This window comes from Mauremys reevesii, linkage group 3, assembly GCF_016161935.1.
Source record: "Mauremys reevesii isolate NIE-2019 linkage group 3, ASM1616193v1, whole genome shotgun sequence".
NCBI lineage: Eukaryota > Metazoa > Chordata > Testudines > Geoemydidae > Mauremys > Mauremys reevesii.
This window is the reverse complement of record NC_052625.1, coordinates 65,271,836-65,296,632: the sequence shown is the minus strand read 5'-3', so window position 1 is coordinate 65,296,632 and position 24,797 is coordinate 65,271,836. Positions and strand designations below refer to the sequence as shown.

General features: G+C 45.2%; 1 protein-coding gene across 6 annotated transcripts in view; it reads left to right on the top strand.

Moving 5' to 3' along the window:
* Window positions 1-24,797, top strand: part of RASGRP3 (RAS guanyl releasing protein 3) — a 105,748-nt gene that overhangs the window by 12,069 nt on the left and 68,882 nt on the right. For 3 of the 6 annotated variants that reach the window (XM_039532483.1, XM_039532482.1, XM_039532478.1), the window contains exon 1: window positions 11,743-11,803. The exons of 1 other annotated variant lie outside the window; for it this stretch is intronic. The gene's annotated coding sequence lies outside the window, so the exon portion shown is untranslated. Of the gene's footprint in view, window positions 1-11,742; window positions 11,804-24,797 lie in introns of those variants that run through there. 2 more of the 6 variants (XM_039532484.1, XM_039532481.1) reach the window with 2 other exon arrangements.

The following is a 24,797-nucleotide window of genomic DNA, read 5'->3' as shown; positions in this document are numbered from 1 at the left end:
TCATTGGAGTCTGTTTTTGAAGTTTTTTTGTTGGAGTATTGCGACTTTTAGGACTGTAATTGAGTGACCAGGGAGGTTGAAGTTATGTTTTTTGAATGTTATAATTCTTGAAGTCTGATTTGTGTCAATTTATTCTACTCATTTATGCTAATTTTTCCCCTACTGTTACTCACACCTTGTCAACTCTTGGAAATGGGCCATCCTGATGATCACTACAAAAGTTTTTTTTTCTCCTGCTGCTAACAGACCACCTTAATTGATTACTCTTGTCATAGTTAGTATGGCAATACCCATTTTTTCATGTTTTCTGTGTATATGTATTTTCCACTGTATTTTCCACTGCATGCATCCAATGAAGTGGGCTTTAGCCCACAAAAGCTTATGCTCAAATAAATTTGTTAGTCTCTAATGTGCCACAAGTGCTCCTCATTCTTTTTGTAATGGAAAGTGTTACTCGAGCTTAATTGTAGGCATTGCTAACTGCACCACCTATAATTAATTGACAAATCATTTTTAATGTAAAGAGAGAATATATTTCAAGGCATAAGCATTAAAGGTAGAGATACAGTTGACCTGTTGACTCCAACTCTGCATCTCTTGATTTTCAGTGTTTGATTTCTCAACCTTAATATTGCTATGGGGCTCCCCCTCCCAATAATATCAATACGATGAACATGTCTTGATAGAAATCATACATAAATTGATGTAAGTATTTGCAGAACTATAGCACCCCAGAGCTGAAAGTATTTTGTAGAATTCAGAGTAGATTTATTTAAACTATTCATCATTAATGTAGCTTATAGATGCTGCAGACTGAGGTAGCTTGCTATAAAACTGATAACCCTTGGCTTCAAGATGTACTTTCCATCATGTCCTTTAGATGCCCTTCAGTTGAACAACTTCATGTGAGAGCTGTTAGGTTATTTATAGTAGGCATTTTATTCACACTTAGATGTTATTAAAACATCCTGTCTGGTGAAGACTTCCAGTTTTCTTTCTTTCATTTCTGTTGCTAGTGAAAGGATATATATTATCTGGACCAGTGCAGGGCCGCCCAGAGGATTCCGGGGGCCCGGGGTCTTTGGCGGCGGGGGCCCCTTCCGTTCCGGGACCCGCCGCCGAAGTGCCCCGAAGACCCACGGCGGGGGCCCCCCCGCCGCCGAATTACCGCCGGAGCGGGACCCGCCGCCGAAGCTCAGCCCGGTCTTCGGCGGTAATTCGGCAGCGGGGGGCCCCCACCACGGGTCTTGGGGCACTTCGCGGCGGGTCCCGAACGGAAGGGCCCCGCCGCTGAATTACCGCCGAAGACCGGGCTGCGCTTCGGCGGCGGGTCCCGCTTCCGCCCCGCCCCCAACCTCTTACCCCCGGCTCCCTCCTCACCCGGAGTCTCAGCGCCTCGCCCGACAGCCGCAGCGTGTGGCCGGCGGGGCCTGAGCTCCGTCACGCTCAGAGCCGCGTGGGGAGGGGGCAGGGCTGGGAGCTCCACGCCGAGCGGAGGGAGGGGAGCTCAGCCCGGAGCTCCCAGCCCCACCCCCTGATGACGCGGCTATGAGCGGGGCGGGGCTCAGGGGCCCCGGCGGAGACTCGGCGGTTGATGCGCTGAGGCTCCAGGAGAGGGGCGGAGGTGGGAGCCCCCGCTGTTCTCTTGGGGGCCCCTGCGGAGCCCGGGGCCCGGGGCAAATTGCCCCCTTTGCCCCCCCCTCTGGGCGGCCCTGGACCAGTGAAGTAGATCAGCAAGCCCAGCAGCTGTTTTTTAGACTTGGATTCCACATACTTGAACGACTACAGTCAAATGACTGTTGTAAGTTAGGAAATGGATGTATATAATGGACCAGATCCTCAGCTAGTGTAAACTTGCATAACTCCATTGAAGGTATGTTGATTTACCACAGCTGAAAATCTGGCCTATTACTATACAAGATTTAGAATGTTTTTTAATTCTGTAAAGATTTTTAATCCCCCTGTGCACAAAAGGACAGTCACCAAATGCCAATAACTCACAAAATAATTCCATGACCTGTACTGAGTTGAGCACATTAGCAGTGCTCAAATTAATAAACATTCATATGAATAATTAATAGAACAGAGCTATTACACACTCAAATATGTCTAAAAAGCTAAGAGAATCACCTAATAGTAAAAACAAGCCATAAAATATTGAAAAAGGAGAGGTTTTGCTCTTTTATTATTTCTTTATGGCATCAAAACAGTGTTCTAGACACTTTATTTTGCAAAGTACACAAAGTGAATGACTTGCAGTTGACCCCAACGTGAATCAAAAAGATAGTGTAACTTCTCCATTTTCCTCACTTTTTTGTGTCTTGTTTTGTTAAGTTATAGCTACCCTGTGCTTAACTTCAGCTTTTTAATCTTATATATTTGGGTGTGCACTGATTTTTTTTGCCCAGAGCCTGGGCTCCAGCCCAAGCTTGCATGTCTACACTGCAAGTTTATTGCCCTGCAGCCTAAGCCCTGTTGAGCCTGAGTCAGCTGACATGGGACAGCCATGGGGTTTTGTGTGGGTGTGTGTATCTACCCTTAGCACACAGGATGGAACTACTTTGGGAAGGAATCAATGAAACAAAGGAGGCTGTCATTTGCCTCTTCTGTTGCAGAAGTTGGAAGGTTTGTGATGAATGAGGCAGGAAATTGCAGGAAGAGAAAGGCCAGTCTCTCAGTTAAGGCAGTTGAATGCCAATGAGGCAGGAGCACTGGAAGATCCCTAAAAGTGGGGGGCCCTGTGCTGCCCCTTCCCCTGAGGCCGCACCCCTTCTCCCCATCCCCCCATTGCCTGCCCTTATGCCCAGCCAGTAAAAAGTGGGAAGCCATGGCCGCCTGGCCTCCACTGTTCCGGCACCCCTGCTACAGAGTTCCTTTTGGGTGCTGGGTAAGTCACTTGCACTGAACTTTCCCAGGCAGTCACCTCTGCCAGCTTTCATTACAGGTCCTCCCGTGACCCTTCCTTGTGGTAATATTATGGTCGTCAGAGGGAAGTCGGTTATCAAAGGCAGCCATTGCCATGACAGCCAGGGTACTAGTGATTCTCCACAGGTATGCAAATGAACTGGAAGGAGGGAGTGATGAATGGTTGATTATCTCTGATCTCACAATGGCAGGAGATGGCAGCAAATGTATACTTGGGAGGGAGAGTAATCAAGCTTTTCTAGTTTTTCCCAAATTTCCTAAAAAGCCAACAACATACAAACACATGGGTGGTCACTGCATAAACATTCACTAGTAGCTGAAATTTGGTTCAAATGCCTCACGGCATGTTTACAAAAAAGGGTTCTGAAAAAAGGTGAGACACTGAGGCAGGGGTGCTGGAATGGGGGGGGGGGCAGTGGGCCATGGCCCCCACTTTTTACTGGCCATACACGTGAGCAATGCAGGGAGGGGGTGGGGTGGTGCAGGAGAGCGAGGCCATGGTTCAGGGGCTGGTGGCCCCTCACTTTTGGGACCTTCCACCGCTCCTGCACTGAGGTACAGACCCTCTAAAACAGAAAATTCCGTTGCTTCCTTAACTGTAGTCTTACGGTAGTGAGACCATAATAACAGAACCTTTATTAATGGGGATGATGCACACAAAGGAAAGAAACAAGCTTGTGTCCTAGGTTGTATCTACACTACAGTTAAAAACCCATGACTGGCCTGTGCCAGCTGACTCAGGCTAAGGGGCTGTTTAATTGTGGTGTAGATGTTCTGGCTCAGGCTGGAGTTCAGGCCCTAGGGCCCTGCAAAGTAGGAGGGACGCAGGGTTCAGGCTGTAGACTGAGCCTGAGACTATGTCTACACTGTGGTAAGTCGACCTATGCTACGCAACTCCAGCTATGTGAATAACGTAGCTGGAGTCGATATACCTTAGATCGAGTTACCACAGGGTCTACACCACGGGGGGTCGGCGGGAGAAAATCTCCCATCGACTTACCTTACTCTTCTCATCGGGAGTAGAGTACAGGGGTCAACTGGAGAGCAATTTGCAGTTGATTTGGTGGGTCTTTACTAGGCCCACTAAATCGACCACAGGTGGATCGATCTTAGAGCGTCAATCCCTGCCATAGTGTAAACCTGCCCTGAATGTCTACCCGGAGAGCCTGTTAGCTGACACAAGATTGTCAGTTGGCACGGGCCTTCCATGGGTGTCTCTGACAGGATCCCTGGGGTACAACCTGGGACTGTGGGACTGCTGTTCCCTCTTAAATCATTAATCTGGGTAGTCTCTCTCACAATGGTGGCAAGTAGCAAACCCTTCCAAGTGCTGTTACTACTCAGTACAACTGCATGTGGAACCTCACACCTAGCTGGATTGTATGAATGCTCCCAGAGCCACTCATGAATCACACCAGAAAGGCACCAGCCAAATCCCCACAGCTCCCGTCCTTGTTTCTTAGGAATATACCATCTTGTACTGCTCAAGACCCTTTCTTCAGCAATGGAAGTTTCTTAATTGGTTCACCACTTCATCAATGGAAAGTGGACATGCACCAGCATTGTAACCTGAGCAGATTTACTAAACACTTCAGGCAAACTCACTCGTAAAGATAAACAGTAAAACAAGTTTACTGATTACAAAAGATAAATTTTAAGTGATAGGCAAAAAGTCAGAGTGGTTACCAAAATAAAATAAAAGTATGCAGTCTAAACTCTCAACCTATAGACTGGGCTACATCTAGATTAAGCAGTTTTTCTCACCCCACTGGATATTGCAGGTTGGTCACAGTCTTTTCATACGCAGGCTTTCCCTCTTAGCTTCGGAACCAGTCTCTTCAGTTCCAGCGTTCTCATTGACCTCAGCGTAGGTGGGGGAGAAGAGCGAGGATGAAGCAGGGGACCACTGTGTTCTGTTTTATACCTTTGTTCCATGTGCTTGGAGAACCTAAGTCCAGGCACGTCTGGTGGGCATTGCTCAGTCACCAGGCAAGGCTGAGCAATTCCCCTGGTGTGGCCTTGTGTAAGTGAGTCATTGAATTGTAACTCTCTTGCTGGACCATGGCTGTTGATAGTTGTTTGACACCTGCCCAGGCATTGGTTAGTTCCCTTGTTCTTGTCTCTGGGGATCTAATATCTCGGTGATTCCCCAATTCACAGCATATTTTAGTGACAACTGTACGACACAATCTTATAACTTCATATGCACTAATGATATACATATTTAGATAGAACAACGGCTTTCAGCAAATCATAGCCTTTCCCATGATATCTTAAATGGCTCACTTTTCATGAATATCACAATTATATATAAATATATATAAAATTATGAATATGAGTGTTACAGGGTGCTCCCCTGAGGTATAGAGTGTCACAGTGTCTAACTGCAGTGTAGACATACCCTAAGAGCCCCACCTGTGGTGCAGGATGGGCAGTCAGGAAAAAAGCTACTTTTCACTTGTAAATTGACTATATTTATTATGGAATCGGTAAAGCCCACAGTATGTTTTTTAGCGTCACTTTTCAGAGTAGAACTGCACATTAAAGTCAATGAAACTAATCATCAGGTTTTTACTTAGACCCAAATAATTCCCTAAGGAGAAAAGCATGTATGGGAAATGGAACTCCGTGAGCTACTTATAGGAGTTTACACCAGATCCTTTTAACACCCCTGTGGAACAAGTAGGCATTTCATCCCCAAAATATATGGTTCTCCTGATATCAGTGGGGATATACTAGAGGTCAGGTGCTTCCACACTGCCTTCTGCTCCACTGCTGCTTTCATCCCAACTTTTCCAATGAACGTGGTGGAGCCAAGCTGACTAGCGCTTCACTTGCCTGCAATTGCACCCAGAGCTTCTCCCACGCACACACACCCGCAAAAGAGAGTGGGGCTCCATCATGGAAAAAGGGACATGCAAACATTAAACCAGCCTTGGGCAGGATTCATTTTTCTGTTTATTCCTTGCTGGTTTCTTTGAGCATGGGGAAGATAAATGATGCTTTCTTTGTATCCCACCTGTATGAGGACAGATGGTCAACTGCCGAGATGGGGATTTATGCATGTAGAGGGGGCAGAACATGCATTATGAAGCATCTTGGTTTGGATTTAATCTGAGATTTTCTTTCCCTTCATTTAATTTTTAGAAAATACATTTTGCTGCTTTTCTAAGAAAACTCTTCAAGAAAAACTGCAGTTTTACTATAATAAAAATCTGGGAAGCCCACAAAAGCAAGGATAATCAGACTGAAGGCTGAAATCTCCCTCTCCTTGACTCACGCTGTAATAGAGGTGCCTGATGCATTGCATGCTTTCAGAACAGTGAGTGAGTTTATGTAACATGTTAAATCTTATGCACAATATAGTAGGCCAAGGACAAAGGGGCAGTCTGAACCTATCACTTAATTGCTCAGTTATCATTAATAGCAAATGGATTATTTTTATTACAATTAAAGTAAATTAATAACACTGCTCAAAACAATTCCCTGAATTTGCTTGGTGTTCATTATAATAATATTTATAATCAATAAATGTAATGAAAATATTATATAGTGCACTTTAATTTAGATTCCACTGAATTTCTGCTTTGCTTAGGTTTAGACATTAGTGTTCCAGTACCAAGAACAGCAGATTGTCACCTTTGTTACTCTGATGTAAATGCAAGACTCTGAAGTTGTGTACTTATTCCAGAATTACATTGGTGTATGTGAACTATCAATCTAACCAAAAGTGTCCTTGCTGATCCTTTACTAAGACAAACACGAAGGATAAGAAAAAGGACCAAATTCAGCTGAAATTGAAATGAGAGACAATAAAACAAGAAAAACAAAAGCTCTCTAGAAAAAGAACAGAAAGATAATTTCATAAAGTACTGAGAGACTCATCCTGATTGCTCAGTGGTACATTAAATAGTCTTTTTAGTGAGTTAGCCATGCTGACATCTGCAGAAGGGGCTTCTGAAGAATAAGGGTGCTGAGTATTAATGAAGGCTTTGTCTATGCTTGGAAGTGTTTGCTGGTATAGATATACTGGTAGAGCTATGCCAGCAAACCTCCCTAGAAAAGATGCAGCTTATGCTGGCAGAAGTTTTTTGGGGTCTTTTGTTTGTTTTTTAAACAAGTATAGCTTAATCCAGTTCCCCAAACTGAATAAGCTGTTCTGGCAAAGGGACTCTTTGCTGGTATGATGGCATCTGCACTAAGGCTTTTGCTGGAATAGCTATGTCATTTAAGGGTGTGATGATTTTTTTTTCCCCTTCGCGCTTTTGACACAGCTATACTGGCAAAATTTTTAAGAATAGACAAGGCCTCAACAAGAGAAACTCTATTTCTAAACTTTCTTGAAATTAATCTTCCCAAGTCCATTTTCTTTCTTTCTCTCTAGATCCACAGCTGTGCCAGAGCAGTGTTTCATAAACCCACCTATGTCAATTTTCCACCCACCCTGATCCTGAAGGATGCTTGAGGTCACGGTCTGCCCACTACAAGTTAGAACAGCCCTGAAACTGCTCTAACAAACACTAATGAATAATGATCCTGGCACAGCGCTGTCAGGCAACACATTCCAGCCTTGCTCCCTTCTACCCCTTTCATGCCCTCAGCCTACCACAGAATACAATGCTTGGAGCAGGCATGAACTGGCATAATATTGGTACTACACTATTGGAATCCTCAGCTGCTCTCTCAAGGGTTAAGTCTAATGCTCCCAACACTATGCCAGCTGGAGATTTCTCAGTGCACGTTCTGCAGCTCTCTGTTCCTGTTGGACTGGAGGAATGGTGCAAAGGGCCCAGAGTAGGGGCCAGAATGTGGACCAAGTTTTGTTAAGAATATTGTCTTAAAACAAAGAAATAGTATGTAGAACAAATTTAATATGGAACTTTGCAACGCTCACCTGAAATTTAGTTACAGTGAATGAGAGGAAACAGTGCTATGACGAGGGGTGCAAGTAACTTCAAGGACTTACCAGTACACAGGGTGGCCGGGGTCCTGGGCAAGGTGGGTGGAGTGGCTCTGGACCCCCAGAAGGGGCAGGGCCTAAGGCAGAAGGGGCGGGGTTGAGGCCAGGGGCTCAGATGGCGATTTAAAGGGCCTGGGGCTCCGGCCACTGCCGGGAGCCCTGGGACCTTTTAAATCACCAGGCCCCGGGGCAGCTGCCCCTTTTGCATCCCCCCATCCCCGGTCAGGAGCCCTGCTGGTAGGGTGTTTAAAGTGCTGCCACAGCAGCACTTTAATGTCGGCTGTGTACCAGCCTGTACCGGCGGCCACTTTCTTACCAGTATGCTGTGCCGGCTTACTTTCACCTCTGACTATGACCCCCTTAGTTGGCCTGACAGTCTCATGTCTAGTTCTTCTAGTTAGAGTGTCTCTGAGTTGCTGCCAAACATCTTTGTCTCTTCTGCAATCTTCTTCTCCTTCCCCCTCTCTCTGATTATACCTTTAGAAGTTCATTTGATTAGCCCAACTAATCATATAAGACACCCCCAGCCTGCCAAAGTGCTGTCTCCCTCAGGGGACTGCTGGTCTCATGTGCCTGTTTTCCCCAGTCATTCCTCATCGTAATCAGTGTTACCTACACAATATAGGTTACAGTTTCTCTAATCTCTTTGAGAGTGTACAAACACATTACAGTAGAACCTCAGTTACGAACACCAGAGTTATGAACTGACCACTGAACCACACACCTCATTTGGAACCAGAAGTACGCAATCAGGCATCAGCAGAGACCAAAAAAAAAAAAAAGAGTAAATACAGTACTGTGTTAAATGTAAACTACTAAAAAAAAAAAAGAAAAGGAAAAGTAGCATTTGTCTTCTGCATAGTAAAGTTTCAAAGCTGTATAAAGTCAATGTTCAGTTGTAAACTTTTGACATAACAACCATAATGTTTTGTTCAGAGTTATGAACAACCTCCATTCCCAAGATGTTCATAAGTCTGAGGTTCTACTGTAGATGTTTCTAAACATTTTTGCATCACCCACTTTCTGGGAGATTTTCCAAGCTAAAGTTCTTCAAGGATGTTCCTGATTCAGCTGATGGTTCCTGCTTTTAAAGAGACAGGTGCTTTCATTTATTTCATAATTAATTCTTATCAGTAAGTCTTCTCTAGATGAAATCTAAATAGACCGATTAAAACCCAGTCTGCCATAGTGTCTCATCCTGAAATCCAAATAACACTGTCACTTGAGTATTCTATTTCCTAAAGCTGAAACCATGGTCTCCTGCCTGTTACTGCCTCACCCCTTCTTTTCAGAGAAAAGTTGGACAAAGGCTGACTCCGGTTTAAATCTCCATTTCTATGGTATGCTGGGACTTGGGACTACTCAGAGGATCCCATCCCACCAGCACAGGGGGAACTCTAGTGGCTGCCCCCCTCACCCATGGGTATTGCTGGGGGGGCGGAAAGGGATGTGGTTCCAGTAATGGTCCTTTGGGATCATGGCCAGCTGGTGTAAATTAACTTGTGCCAGGGATCTAGCAGGCCCCAGCAGCAAGGAGACCAAAAAAGGCTTAAAGTTACCTTTCCCTGCCCTTTGCACTCCAGTTGCACAGCTATCAGCAGGGCAGGGGAAGGTTGGATTTCAAATCCAAATTTCTGGAAAACCACTTACTGGCTGAACAGGCAGCCCTAACTCTGCCCCAGAGTGGGGCTGGATTATCAAAACATTATTCTACCTTGTATTTTGGATGAAAATTGAATTTAAAAAAGCAGTTTGTATTTTGATTTGTCTTTCTCATCTTCACAAAAGGCACTGTCACTAGAGAATCGCCCTCTTGATCTTCTCGCCTACACTTACTCACCATCATTTAGAATTGGTTCTATTGATGCATCCAGCATCTCTCAATTGTTTACTATCTTCACGATTAATTATTAATTGGGAACCAGTGGTGTGTGAGCCCCTGTCACCTGCAAATTCCAGATCTGTCTCCATAGAAGCCCCATCTGGTTAGCCCCATAAACAAATCAGAAAAAGACTTCTGGGTGGCTGCTAGCTTAAGGGAGCCCAAGTTACTTAGGAGTCCAGTCCCCACTGGCCTATGCCGCTTATTCATTTAAATGCTTTTGAAAATTCCATCCCAAAGTCTTGTTTTGCAATCTGTCTTCTCTAGGGAAAATGCTTTTGTGTTTGTCAGTATATTTGCAGTCTAGATTGTATTCCCAACAATGCCTCAGACTTTGTGTCACCTTGGACAAGTCATTTAGGATAGATTTGTAAAGATACGAAGGATCCTAAAGCTGCAGATAGGCACTAAGTGGGACTAGGCACTTTTGAAAATCCCTTTAGGTGCCTATCTGCATCTTTAGGATCCGAAGTACCTTTAAAATCTAGTCCCTAGGCCAGGGGTGGGCAAACTACGGCCCATGGGCTGAATCTGGCCCGCGAGATTGCCACCCCCATAGTGCTGCGGGCCCCGCGCGGCTCCCGGACGTGACCGGCAGCACATTCCTGCGGCCCCTGGGGAGAGGAAGGGGGCAGAGGGCTCCTCGCCTGCAGCACCGCACCCCGCAGCTCCTATTGGCCGGGAACGGGGAACCACGGCCAATGGGAGCTTTGGGGAAGGTACCCACAGGCGAGGGTAGTGCATGGAGCCCTCTGCCCCCCTCTCCCCCAGGGGTCGCAGGGACATGGTGCCAGCCACTTCCCAGAGCAGAGCAGCATGGGGCCCGGGCAGGCAAGGAGCCTGTCTTAGCCCTGCTGCGTGCTTCTGCCACCCTGGAGCCACTCCAGATAAGCAGTGCCGGGGCAGAGCCTGCACCCCGAACCCCTCCTGCACCCTGCACCCCAACCCCCTGCCCTGAGCCCCCTCGTACACCCCGTGCCCCTCCTCTGCCCCAACCCCATGCACTGAGCCCCTTCCTGCACACCGCATCCCCTGCCGCACCCCGCACTCCCTCCTGCGCCCCAGCCCTACATTCATGATCATGCATGCAATTTCCCCACCCAGGTGTGGTCCTCGGGCAGAAAAAGTTTGCGCATGCCTGCCCTAGGCTAAGGTTTCCAAAGGAGCCTGAGGCAATTAGGCACACAGGTCCCATTGAATTTCAGTGGGATTTGGGTACCTACCTCCCTTAATTTCCTTTGAAAATGTTTATCATTAATTTCTGTTTCTGTTCCCCATCTATAAAAGGGGATAATGATGCTTCCTTTTATCCACTCTTTGTCTTCTCTGTTTAGGGTGTACATTCTTTGGGGCAGGCCCTATGTGTTTGACAGCACCTAGCCCAATGGGTCCATATCTTGGTGCTACCGTAATACAAATATTAAATCTATCAAAGGTATTAATTAGGCATCTCTCACCCTGGCATCTGAGCACCAAAGATACCATGCTTCCCACCAAATCCAACTATTCCCAAACCAACTTTAGGGTTGTGCTCAGCTTAAACGTGCCTGGTTTTTGGAAGCTTGGCATAGCATTGTTTGAAGGGGAGATTAGTGCCACACCACATTTGAATTGTCCTGCTCCTGGCATTAAGGCCAAATTAAAATATAGAACCGTGTAAGGTGAGAAACAAAACTGAGCAATCAACAGGGATGCGTTTAACTTTCCATTCGAGCTGCCCCTGCCTTGGCTTAAGGCTTATCTACTTTTTGTCACGTTTTAAAAAAAAATTAGTTGTGGAGCACATTTCCCCACGTTCCAGTCAAATGCTTTAGCAAAGGCTGCTGTTATGAAAAGGTTTTCTAATAAGGAGAATAATGATCTTCAGATTCTGACCTCCTGGCACAGCAGTGAGATTTATCAGAAGGGGCATGTGACTAGTTAAGACACACAGCCCCAGCTTGAAGGAAACAGCTGCTCATTTCATGCTTTAGCACTTGGCAGTTGGACAAGGAAGGGTGATGTTTGTGTTGAATACCTCTGCAGAACCAAGTACAGTAAGTGATTTTTCCTTGTTGTTTTTTTAACTGCCAGTGCTTTCCTATTTTTCGTTTTAGACCTCTTGCAAAAACACTTAAGGGTGAGGCATACTTTGTCACCTCACTGATAAACAGTCATTCATGTTGAGAATGACTATATTTTTCTGGACCCTTTGTTAGTAACAACATTGTTTGCTGTTGCAGAAATGAAATGGGTATCTTGTTTTGTCCTAGTTCGAGCAAGGGAAAAGGGTGTTTGTTTACTAAGATGGTGATATGGAAAGGTCGTTTATGGTCCATGTGTTTTCTGTTCTCTGTTGATCTCCAAGCAGAACTCTGAAGTGGATTAGGGCACAAAGGGGGAGTACTGTCATTATTATATTTGACTTTACAATATTAATGTTAAATCTACAAAGGAATTCCATCAAAACAATGCAATCCAGCTTTAAAGAGTTGCTTGTGACTGGTGTTACTCTGTGTTGCATGCTGATGAATGAGACTGGATTTTTAGAAAGGAAAAAATGGAAACAGGCAGATAGATACAGGAGGGAAAGCATAAGATATGCCAGTAAAGGCTTCATTGATTGACCATCCTAGATAAAAGATGTGTGCAATCCTGCCAAAAAACAGGGCTCACCAAGCCTCCTAAATATCTCTGGCCTTCAGAATCCAATTTATATTTGGATTCTCTGAGAGTTTTTTAAACTTCAGGCATTCTTTCACTTTCTGATAACTTGTGTCCTAACATGCTAGGATAACTGTGTATTGGTCTGAAATGTGCAAGAAACATAAGTGTTATAATGCACACTGTAAAATAGATGGATTTTTATACCACAACCAGTTATTATTTAGGCCTGGGACATAGGAATTGCCATACTGGAACAAATCAATGGGTCATTGAGTCTGGTATCTCCCATGAGAGTTGATCTGTACCAGATGCTTCAGAGGAAAGTGAAAAGGGGTGAGTGTGGAGATCAGTGGAATCCTGTCCAAGATGTCTATAACATCAGAAGGCAATATCAGAGTTATGTTAAATGCAAACACCAGCTAGCTTTTGAACCTTTATTTTCCTACAACGCTGGGCGGAACAATTATTCTGATGCCAGCTTGCCAACAGGTCCAAAGGAGAAAATCAGCAGATTCTTGCCCAGTGCCCCCAGAAGAGGTAGTAATATAGAGGAATACAACTTCTGCCCTTTCCCTCACCCTATGGTAGAGAGGGATATTTTGGGAGTGGGAGGTGGTAGGCTGGGATGCGAACTGCTCTCCATATATTATCTCACCACAAACTGGTGGGAATTCTCCACCTATTTTAAAGGTGAAAAAATCAGAGCTGCTTGAAATTCCACCAGTTTCCAAATGTCTTTTTTTATTGGCTATAACCCCGACAGAGAGTAGCTGGAGCACAAAGCACTTCAGCCACACCCCATCCTTCTGTTCTCTGGCCCTTCCCCAAACCTGACCCACCCACTATGCAGAAACAGAGAGGGGTGGGAGGGGCTGGCAAAAAGCTGTTATAGCTGCTCTGTGCTAGCTGGAGAATCTTCAGACTATCAGAATATTCTGTGGGGCCAATGCTAGCCCCTTTTGGGCTTCTCCGTGCAGTCAGTAGCATAAATGGGCTGCTTTATAAAACCGACTCTGGCATTGGTGATTATTACATGGTGAAAATGATGTAACTACACAGTGCCAAGATAATCTGCAGATACCGAAGAGTTATTTCTGAAAAAACAGCAATGAAGTAACTATTTCACTATACTGCAGGCACACAGTTTGTGCCTTTGAATATTTCCTGCTAAGATCATCTAAATTTTGCAGACTTCTACAATGAGATTGAAAACAAAACTAAAAGTTCTAAACTACACACACAGGTAATCAGTGTTATTTAGCCTTAATCTGTAATGTACCTTTATTAATTTTTTTTAATCTTTTCATTATGAATAGACTCATAGACTTTAAGGTCAGAAGGGACCATTATGATCATCTAGTCGGACCTCCTGCACAGTGCAGGCCACAGACTGTCACCCACCCACTCCTGTAACAAACCCCTAACCTATGTCTGAGTTATTGAAGTCCTCAAATTGTGGTTTGAAGACCTCAAGGTGCAGAGAATCCTCCAGCAAGTGACCCGTGCCCCATGCTGCCAGGGCCGGCTCCAGGGGTTTTGCCACCCCAAGCAGCTAAAAAAAAAGCCACGATCGCAATCTGTGGCAATTCAGCGGGAGGTCCTTTGCTCTGAGCGGGAGTGAGGGACCCTCCGCCGAATACCTAAAAGTGCCGCCCCGCTCCGGAGTTGCCGCCCCAAGCACTTGCTTGATAAGCTGGTGCCTGGAGCCGGCCCTGCATGCTGCAGAGGAAGGCAAAAAACCTCCAGGGCCTCTGCCAATCTGCCCTGGAGGAAAATTCCTTCCCGACCCCAAATATGGCGATCAGTTAAACCCTGAGCATGTGGGCAAGACTCACCAGCCAGCACCCAGGAAAGAATTCTCTATAGTAACTCACATCCCATCACAGACCACTGGGCATACTTACCTGCTGATAATCAAAGATCAATTGCCAAATTAATTGCCAAAATTAGGCTATCCCATCATACCATCCCCTCCGTAATCTTAGTGCTCAACGAAAATGACTGATTGATAGCACCAGGTACTCAAATCCTCTGTCCACAGAACAGAGAAAACATGAGCAATGACAGCCCAAAGTTCTCCATTCTGCTATTTTGTTTCACTCCTTATCTCAAGTTCACTTGTTGTTCATTAAGCAATGACCATGCACTTTGAACAGGGCCCGTGCAAGGATATTTTGCACCCTAGGCGAAACTTCCACCTTGCACCACCCCACCCCACCTCTTCCGAAAACTAGTAAACTTAGCATTATACACAGTCTGTCAGAAGGGGTAAGGGCTTTGTAATGTTTCTTTTTTACCTTCAAGGCGTTTCAATTGTTTGCCATTGCCTCTGATGGTGTCCCATTCAAAGTCTTACTATTGTGCAAAGCTAAACAATTGAGCCTCACGTTGCATCACCAGCCAGGTTAGGCAGGGTGACAAATCCCTCTTGCCCCAAAGGGCCATTATCCCCTGGTGACTAATTTCTACTTCAAGTTTATAAAGCAGACTTTTAAGGTAAATACATTATTCCTTCAATATTACCCATGCACACATCTCAAAGATTCTAACTCTTGATAAGTTACCAGCCTTGTGTAGATCCCTTCCACATTACTCTTTGTGGGTAAGTGCCCTGTAAGACACGTGAGGGGTGCAATGAGTTTGTCAGGCCTGTGGTGACAGCTGTTTGTGAAGATCAGGGGGCCCTTTTCCAAGGGGTGCTGGTGTCACAGTGAGCTTGGGGTGGCTGACAGTATGGGGCAGGGCACTGAGGCTGGTGGGGCAGGTAGCACTCACTGGGCTGGGAGGCAGGCGGTGCCGGGATGGGGCAGGGGCAGGTACCTGTCAGTCTCCAGCACTTGGGCAGCGCCAGAGCCAGCAGCCTCTTCACCTCGGAGTCTCCTCCGCTTGCCCGGGGGCTGCCACTCCTCTCAGGCTCCCGGGCCTGAGGAACCGGGGGGGTTGTGCCGCCGCAGAGGAGACGCAAGGGGTTGGGCTCAGCTGGGGCCCCGCACCTGCCGGCCGAGAGCAGCAGGAACCGGGCGTTGCTTGGGGGGAGCTGGGCAGCCCGAGCCCAGGGCGGCAGCAGCCTCCACAGCAGCAGGGGCAAGTGGGGAAGGTAGCCTGCCATGGGGCAGGAGAGGCCGCGCTGCTGCTGCTGCTTCTCGCCTACAGCCATCCTTCTCCTATGTCCGGGAGCCGCAGAACCCGAGCACGGTGAGGAGGGCTCCTCCCTGCCGAGCCAGGGCACCGCTTTTTGGCACCCCCAACCACTTGGCGCCCTAGGCGACCATCTAGTTCGCCTAGTGGTTGCACCAGCCCTGGCTTTGAAGGATGCAGACTATTCAGTTCTTGGCCTTTGTGATGAGTTTCTGTTAATGCTACTGTAATTGTGAGGATAGTTACTGCCGCTATTCATGGAGTACCATATGGCTGTAGAGTGCATTACAGACAATTGGAAATTAAGATCTGTGCACTAGGGAAGTCTTACCATCAAGGACCTGATTCTGCAAAAACTTAAATATGCACTCAGCTTTATGCATAGTGGTCCCATCGATTTCACTGAAGTCAATGGGACTACTTGTGTGTAAAGTTGAGCATGTATTTATTTTTATTATCATAGCACCGAGGGGACCTCGTCATGGACCAGAATCCCACTATGCTAGGTGCAGTTCAAACACCGAACGAAAACATTGTTCCTGCCCACAAAGGGTTTACACTCCAAGTATAAGATGTAGACAGATGTGGGGGGGAAGAACAAGGAAACAACGAGTATTGGTTAGCATGACAGGCAGTGGTGTCTGCACACTAACAGCCTAACCATTGTCAAGTCTTTCCGTGACCAGGATGTAAAGGCCCAGTCCTCAGACGTGCTGAGCACCTGATCTCCCATTAACTGCAAAAGGAGTTGAGGCTGCTCAGTACCTCACGGAAGTTGCTCACCACTTGGTAGAATCAGAACCTGACTGATGAACAGTCCACGGAATCTTTTTTTGGTTACATACAGGGCCGGATTTAGGCCGATTCCCCCGATTCCCCAGAATCGGGCCCCGCGCCTAAGAGGGCCCCACGCCCGAGGCATCTTTTTAATTTTTAAATTTTTTTTACATTCCCGGCAGCGATCCGAGTCTTCAGCTGCACGTTGGCAGCAGGGGGTCCTTCACTTGCTCCGGGTCTTCGGTGGCATTTCAGCGGCAGGGGGACCAGAGCAAGTGAAGGACCCCTCACCGCCGAAGTGCCGCCGAAGGCCTGGACCGCTGCCGGGTATTCGAATCAGGCCCCGCAGTTCCTAAAGCCAGCCCTGGTTACATAGTAGCAATTACAGGAATGATACTGGTGCCACTTCATAGAAAGTGTAACTACTTTACACTGGGTTCTAGTGAGAGGAGACAGAACAGATTCTGTTAGCCAGGATGGCATCCTTGTCCATCTTTAGAAACCATGCACGTGCTCCTATCTCACAGAACTTTAGCAGTTTCCTACTATATGATTTTACTTTTACTTTTCATGATAAATAGAGTTTAGAAAACATTTTTATGTATTATTATTAGATTAAAAATCCACACTTAAGGTCAAATACAAATAAGTGGAAATTAAAGATTTGCTTTTACAGATCTCTGGACAAGCATATTTCTGCTTTACAAACTAACTGAACATAACATAAGAACATAAGAACATAAGAAAGGCCGTACCGGGTCAGACCAAAGGTCCATCTAGCCCAGTATCTGTCTACCGACAGTGGCCAATGCCAGGTGCCCCTGAGGGAGTGAACCTAACAGGCAATGATCAAGTGATCTCTCTCCTGCCATCCATCTCCATCCTCTGACGAACAGAGGCTAGGGACACCATTCTTACCCATCCTGGCTAATAGCCATTTATGGACTTGGCCACCATGAATTTATCCAGTCCCCTTTTAAACATTGTTATAGTCCTAGCCTTCACAACCTCCTCAGGTAAGGAGTTCCACAAGTTGACTGTGCGCTGCGTGAAGAAGAACTTCCTTTTATTTGTTTTAAACCTGCTGCCTATTAATTTCATTTGGTGACCCCTAGTTCTTGTATTATGGGAATAAGTAAATAACTTTTCCTTATCCACTTTCTCAACATCACTCATGATTTTATATACCTCTATCATATCCCCCCTTAGTCTTCTCTTTTCCAAACTGAAGAGTCCTAGCCTCTTTAATCTTTCCTCGTATGGGACCCTCTCTAAACCCCTAATCATTTTAGTTGCTCTTTTCTGAACCTTTTCTAGTGCTAGAATATCTTTTTTGAGGTGAGGAGACCACATCTGTACACAGTATTCGAGATGTGGGCGTACCATGGATTTATATAAGGGCAATAATATATTCTCAGTCTTATTCTCTATCCCCTTTTTAATGATTCCTAACTGAAGAGCGAATACAGCTTCACCAACCCCATTCTTTCACTGAAAATGCTATTGTAGGCAGGGCTGCTCCTAGGAAATCCCTAGATAAAGAAAGGAAACTAGATTTGAACATGCTGTAGGGGTTTGCTTGACCTTTTCCCAAAACTGTCTGGATCTGGCTACAAAAAACTTGCCAAAGTACCTTTAAAAATAATTGTTCCTCTGCTAGTAAATCTGTGTTATGATGTTTTGATTTTTCCACTGTTGAATATAACTGCTGTATTTTCAAGTTAGCCCCTTATTTTAGACAGCAATACATGGCAACGTATTTGGTGAACAATACAGTACTATAGTGCTAGCTTAGCAAAAATAAATGTTTACAGTATAAGGATTTTTTTTTTTACCTTTTTATAAAAGTTATTTTGAGCATTCAGTCAATAGCATTTGGGAGTTCAGGCAGTTTCAGACCTCAGACCTTGTTACTAATTGCAGCTGTGGCTGTATAATTCTTAAAAATCAGATAGTAATTGTTATAAAACACATATTAAAGGCATAGAAGTGTTAAAACATAATGACCTGATTCTGGTCTCAGGTACATTCACATAAATCTAGAAAAGTCTATTGAAATTAATGAACTAACTCCAGATTTTTGAGCTGAATTCAAAATCCAGTCTACAGCCTCTACACAGTTTTTTTAATCAGATTTTAAATTTAGAGAGAAATGAAACTTTAGGAAAGGTTCAAGAAAATCAAGTAAGTGCATTCCTGCAGAACTTCAGGCATGAGTAGGCCCACCAACTTCCATGGGACTACTTCCATGTGAAAAGTTAAGCATATGTCTAAGTGTATTCAGGTTGGGGGTCTGTGTGTGGGAGTGTGGAAATACCCACAGCTCTGAAGTTGGTGGCTCATCAGAAAATACATCTTCCTCTGAGAATTACTCTGATTGTTTTGGTGGCCATCTGGTGTCTCACTTCTCTGAAGCACTACCCCCCTTCTACTGTGTCCTCTGACCACATTCAAATAAAAATATTTTGGTTTGACTGTTTCTACACTGCACACTCCCATCTCTGAGCTCTCATTTCTTTTTGGTTAATTATGTGGAATTCCACAGCTGAGGGGAAGACTGCTCCAAAGACTGAAGAATCTTTAAGTTATTAGTCAGTGTTAAACTCAAGAACTTGAGCTCTTCTGATCTAGATTTGGTATATTTTCCTATTCCAAACAACCACTTCGCTTTAAATAAGCATGAATCGTTCATTGATACTGGTAGTTCAAAAGTCTCTGGTGTACTCTCAGATATGGATATAACACAAGTTGTGTTGCTTTAACTATAGCAGTATACATGTATATAACTAATACCTCCGCCTTTCTCCTTCTAGTGGTGATGCATTTGCTCTCCCTGAAGTTCCTATAGTAAGAGGTGATGCTTCAGTATATGAAGCACATACCTAGTGGGGGTGAAGTGGGGGGATGGGGGATGGAGGGGGAGAGCAAAGAGCATGGCAGCAGCAAGGAATGCATGAAATAGCAGCTCCCATCTAGGTTCTGCCAGAGAAACATGGATTTTTAATTAGCTAGAGAGAGAGAGAGAAAGCTCATCACTTATTGTAAGCAGACAGCTGATTTTCCGTGTTACAGGCCAATGAGCAGACTTTAGTAGTGGAAGTTATATATTCTAAAGTAAAACGGGCATGTATTCTGACATGCAACAAGTATTTTCTATTTACTCTCATACACTAAATGTAAAAGCAGCGTTAAAAATGTGTATCTACAAATAGCTTAGAGGCAAGCCAGATGTCTGACTCTGGCTGATAGATTGCTAAATATGGTGCTACTTGCTCTGATACAGGGGTCTTGAGTACAGGTTACACTCCATTCTCTTGCCATTATACCATATTCTTGGCATCCCCCTACATTTTATATAAAGAAATGGCTTTTCCACAGTTAAGAATTCCAGCTTACTAACTCGAATATCAATGACAGGATGTATGAGGTTATATCTCGTCTCTGATATCATGGGACCAACACTGCTGCAGCAACATTGCATATAACTATATCCTCCTGAAATAGCCAGCATTATACATGAGTCTTCGAGATTTGCTCACCGTAGTTCATAACTCTCTCATCCCTCAATTAATTTTATCACTCAGATCCAGAAGGCCAATATTTAACTCATCTCTGCCCAAAGTCATTGGTACCAGCCCTCACAATACTTGATGTTTTCCGTAAAGCCTCAGCTGCAGAATCAAGAGAGTGCTTGAGAATCTCAGGGTACGTCTACCCTACGGGATTATTCCGAATTTACATAGACTGGTTTAGCAAAACAGATTGTATAAAATCGAGTGCACGCGGCCACACTAAACACATTAAATCGGTGGTGTGCGTCCACGGTCCGAGGCTAGCGTCGATTTCTGGAGCGTTGCACTGTGGGTAGCTATTCCGTAGCTATCCCATAGTTCCCGCAGCCTCCCCCGCCCCTTGGAATTTCTGGGTTGAGATCCCAGTGCCTGATGGGGCAAAAATCATTGTCGCGGGTGGTTCTGGGTAAATGTCGTCAGTCACTCCTTCCTCTGGGAAAGCAACGGCAGACAAGCATTTCGTGCCTTTTTTCCCTGGATTGCCCTGGCAGATGCCATAGCATGGCAATCATGGAGCCTGTTTTGCCTTTTGTGACTGTCACCGTATGTGTACTAGATGCCGCTGACAGAGGCGATTCAGCAGCGCTACACAGCAGCATGCTTTTGCTTTTGCATGACAGCAGAGATGGTTACCAGCCATATTGCACCATCTACCATACCATAAATTGGTAATAAGATGATCATGGCTACCAGTCCTTTTGCACTGCACTATTTGCTGCTGTCATAAGTGCCCCTGGCTGAGATCAGCCAGGGGCGCAAAAGCCAAAATTGGGAATGACTCCCTGAGTCAATCCCTCTTTTTTGGTATGTAAAAATAGAATCAGTCCTGCCTAGAATATGGGCAAGTGTACTAGAGAACCACTGTATCATAGAACCAGAGAGCACAGCTGCTCTGTGTCAGATCCTGCAGAAATTATGAGCTGTATGCTATTCACAGGGGGTTGCTCCTGCAACAACCCCACCTGTTGATTCCGTTCTTCCCCCAGCCTTCCTGGGCTACCGTAGCATTGTCCCCCCACTTGTGTGATGACACAGTGACTTGTTAGTGAGAAATGAGTGGAAGGCAGCCTCCAGCTGCTATGATAGTCCAGACAGGACATTAAGCAGTGTGTAGGAGAGGAGCCCAGCATCCCGCTGCTAGTCCAGGGGCAATTGAATCTTTTCTTTACACATGAAGGGTGGGGGCTGATGGAGCTCAGCCCCCTGTTGCTATGATGAAGACGGTTACCAGCCATACTGCACCATCTACCAGGAAAAATTAGGGGCAGGCGCCCTTGATCGACCTCACTGATGCTAGTCGGCATGGTTACCAGTCCTTTTGCACTGCACCATAAGGCTGATGATGAGAACGGTTACCAGCCATATTGCACCATCAGCCACCCATGGTGGGGGGGGGAGTGAGGATGTTGGTGTTGAGTGCTGCAGCATCGCGTCTTTCTGCAGCATTCAGTAAAGATAGGGTGACAAGTAAAAGAGTCAAGAGAGGATTGTTTTCCCTTTCACTTCTGGGGGTGGGTGGGGAGTGTGTGTAAATTGCCGAGCTATGACCTGACCCACCACCGACACTGTGTTTGACCCTAGAAGCATTTGGAGCTCAGCCAAGAATGCAAATGCTTTTTGGAGACTGCAGGAACTGTGGGATAGCTTGAGTCCTCCAGTCCATGAGCGTCCATTTGATTCTTTGGCTTTCCGTTATGCTTGTCACGCAGCAGTGCGCTGAGTCCCTGCTATGGCGTCTGTCTGGAGATTTTTTTTAAATGATTTTGAATTTCGTCTTCTGTAACGGAGCGCTGATAGAACAGATTTGCCTGCCCTTACAGCAATCACATCCGCATGGTCCATGCTGGAGCTCTTTCTTTATTTTGATTTTTAACTGCATCGCCACACGTGCTGATCGGAGCTCCACGCTGGGCAAACAGGAAATATTCAAAAGTTCGCGGTGCTTTTCCTGTCTACCTGGCCACTGCATCCGAGTTCAGATTGCTGTCCAGAGCGGTCAGTGGTGCACTGTGGGATACCACCCGGAGGCCAATACTGTCGATCTGCGTCCACACTAACCCTAATCCGATATGGTAATTCCGATACTAGCGCTACTCCTCTCGTTAGGGAGGAGTACAGAAACCGGTTTAAAGAGCCCTTTATATCGATATAAAGGGCCTCTCAGTGTGGACCGGTGTGGCGTTAAATCGGTTTTACGCTCCTAAAACCGGTTTAAACGCTTAGTGTAGACCAGGCCTCAGCTTACCTTTTTTTGCTTTTCTTTCTTTTTAAATGAAAGTTTCCAGCTCTTAGTTGCAGATAAAAGCTTGGAAACATGACCCAAGTATGACTAAAGGCTCAGAAAAAGAACTATTTTTATATATTTTTTTAATTCTGATGGTTTTAAGCCAACCTTGTGATGTTTGGGGGAAGGGGGCTTACTCTTGCTTCCAAAGGGTTTAGGTTGGTAGTACTACATCGTAGGCCTCAGAGTAAGGCCATGATCCTGCAGTGACTTACATACACACTCAACTTTATGCACATAGGCAGCCCCACTGAATTCAGTGGGATTAATTACATATGTAAATGTTTGCAGGATTGGGAACTAGATCATTTAGCTAGCCTTCTAGAATTTATAGAGGCTTTATCACTATACTGAACTACAATCCTGATCAGAATAACCAATGAACTTGTGGGCTTACTGTACTGCTTATCAGGTGGCTTCCTTAAGAGTCTAATAACCTCTCTCAGTTACTAGACATCTCTTGCTCATTTAGCACAAACACTCACTTTTCCCTGTGAAATTCACAATAGCCTATTTTCTGGAGTAGCTACAGTTTCCAGACTTCTTAGAAGTCTCTTCTTATTGTTGTCTTTAAGCCTCACTCTTATTTCTCATTCTTAGGAAACAGTCCCTCTTTCTAACTTCACCAGTCCTTTTATCCCAATGCTTAGGATGCTTCCTTCAGTGACAACACTTTATTCAGTGACAATCACCATATCTGATAAGGGCTTAATTATTTTTAAACACCCCAGGAAGGGGCTTTGTGAAAGTTGTTTTCATTTTTTCAATTTTAATTTATGGCCTACTGGGCCAGCTTTCAAAGGAGCTCAGCTCCAAGGTAGGTACCAAAATAAAGGGAAGATTTTCAAATAAATTCAGAAATCAGAGCTCTTTTGAAACCTGGCTATGTGTCCCAATGGAAACAACCGGAGGCTGAGCACTTTTCAAAAATCGGTGCCTGGGCCACACCCAGTTTTGTACTCATATAACTAATCAGTTGAGAAACTGATAGGATGGAATCCGCAAAAGAATTTTGACAATGCAGTGCTGAGCACTATGGTGCCTCGTTTATAGGCACCTAGAAAATCACACACTGGGAGAGCACACTGCTTCAAAAAGCCTGAGTTGGGTCCCTAGGCTCCCTATACAATGAATGGGGAGAGGCAGACACTGAGAAGGGGATCCACAAATGCTGGAATGCCGAGTGGCTCCCTCCCGAAGACAGCCAGGGGAGATGCTGATGTGTTACGCCCTGCCCCTTTCTCAGAGAGAGGTTCCTAAATCCAGACTTCAGGGAGGCACCTAGCTCTCCTGGCAATCCACAAATGGGAACCCCTCTCCTGGCTTAGGCACCTACATAGTTTCCTATAGAAGAGAGTTAGGCTCTTGCCTCAGTCTCTCCTTTTGATGCCATTTACAGTGAACAAAGAGTGACTGGGGGAGAGAGAGACAGTCTCTAATCCAGTAATTTGGGGCACCGACCTGGGAGGCAGGAGACCATGGGTTCAAATCCTTCCACCCTCTCAAGCAGAGAGGAGAGAATTGAACCTGGGTCTCCCTCTTCCCAGGCTAAAAGTTTTATAAGGTGAGTGGCAGACAGATTTTGAATAGGACTTGATCAGTACGTGCTCTCTGAGCATGCATACTGGATCGGGCCCCTGGATAAGTTAGGTGGCTGAACACCCTGGTTTGTAAATTGCTCTTGCACTCAGGTGGGAGATGGGCATCTGGGAAGCTTGGAATGAGGCAGCTGTGCACATGTCTAGAGGCAAAAATGTAGGCACCGAGGGAATTTTTACTGTGAGAAATTTAGGCACCAAGTAAGTTTAGGCATCTACAGGATGTGATGGGATCACAGTGGGGGATTTAAGTGCCAAAAAATGGGATTTAGGTGTCTCAGTAGCTTCATGGATTCCATGCACAGAATAAAATTGCTGCAGTTGCTAGTGTTGACACACTATACTGTAAATTTGCCTGAATGGAAGGGAAGTTATTTTGAAAATCTGGCCCTGCTACTGGGTGCTCAGTATTTGAAAGTCTGACTGTAACTTCTTTAAAAAAAAAAAATCTAGCCCAGGATTTCTAAATCAAGCCCTTCCTGTTGTCACCGACTCTAATTCCTCCCACACTTTAATTTCCTCTTCTAATTTGAGTTCCTTTTTCACCTGGGATTTTCTCTACACAGGATGCAGTCAGGTTTTCACACAATAGTTGGTTTGATATATTTCCAAATTACCATTGCAGATACTCTGTCAGGTGCCCAAACAAGCCTTTCCAAAATTTCTGATTAAAATAATCTACTCAAGAGACATTAATGCTCTCATGATAAAGAGGAGACTAAAATCTCTTACCAGTGCCCTTCACCCACATACATGAATTAATTAGGCTGGTCTGGGAGTTATGTTCCAGTCTACAAATGTTTGGGGAGAGCTCACACTAGCCTGTACAAAGGTGTTAACTACCTCAAGTTAATTGGCAATCTGTTTACCTCAGGATTAAAAACTTCTACTGCAGCCAAATCCTTAGTGGAATATAAAATTCTGGTATGTTAAAGGTAGAGTAGTTTATATACTGAAGCTGCCACAGAATGACAACACTAAAAGAATATTGCAGGCACACAATCTGCAAAAAAAT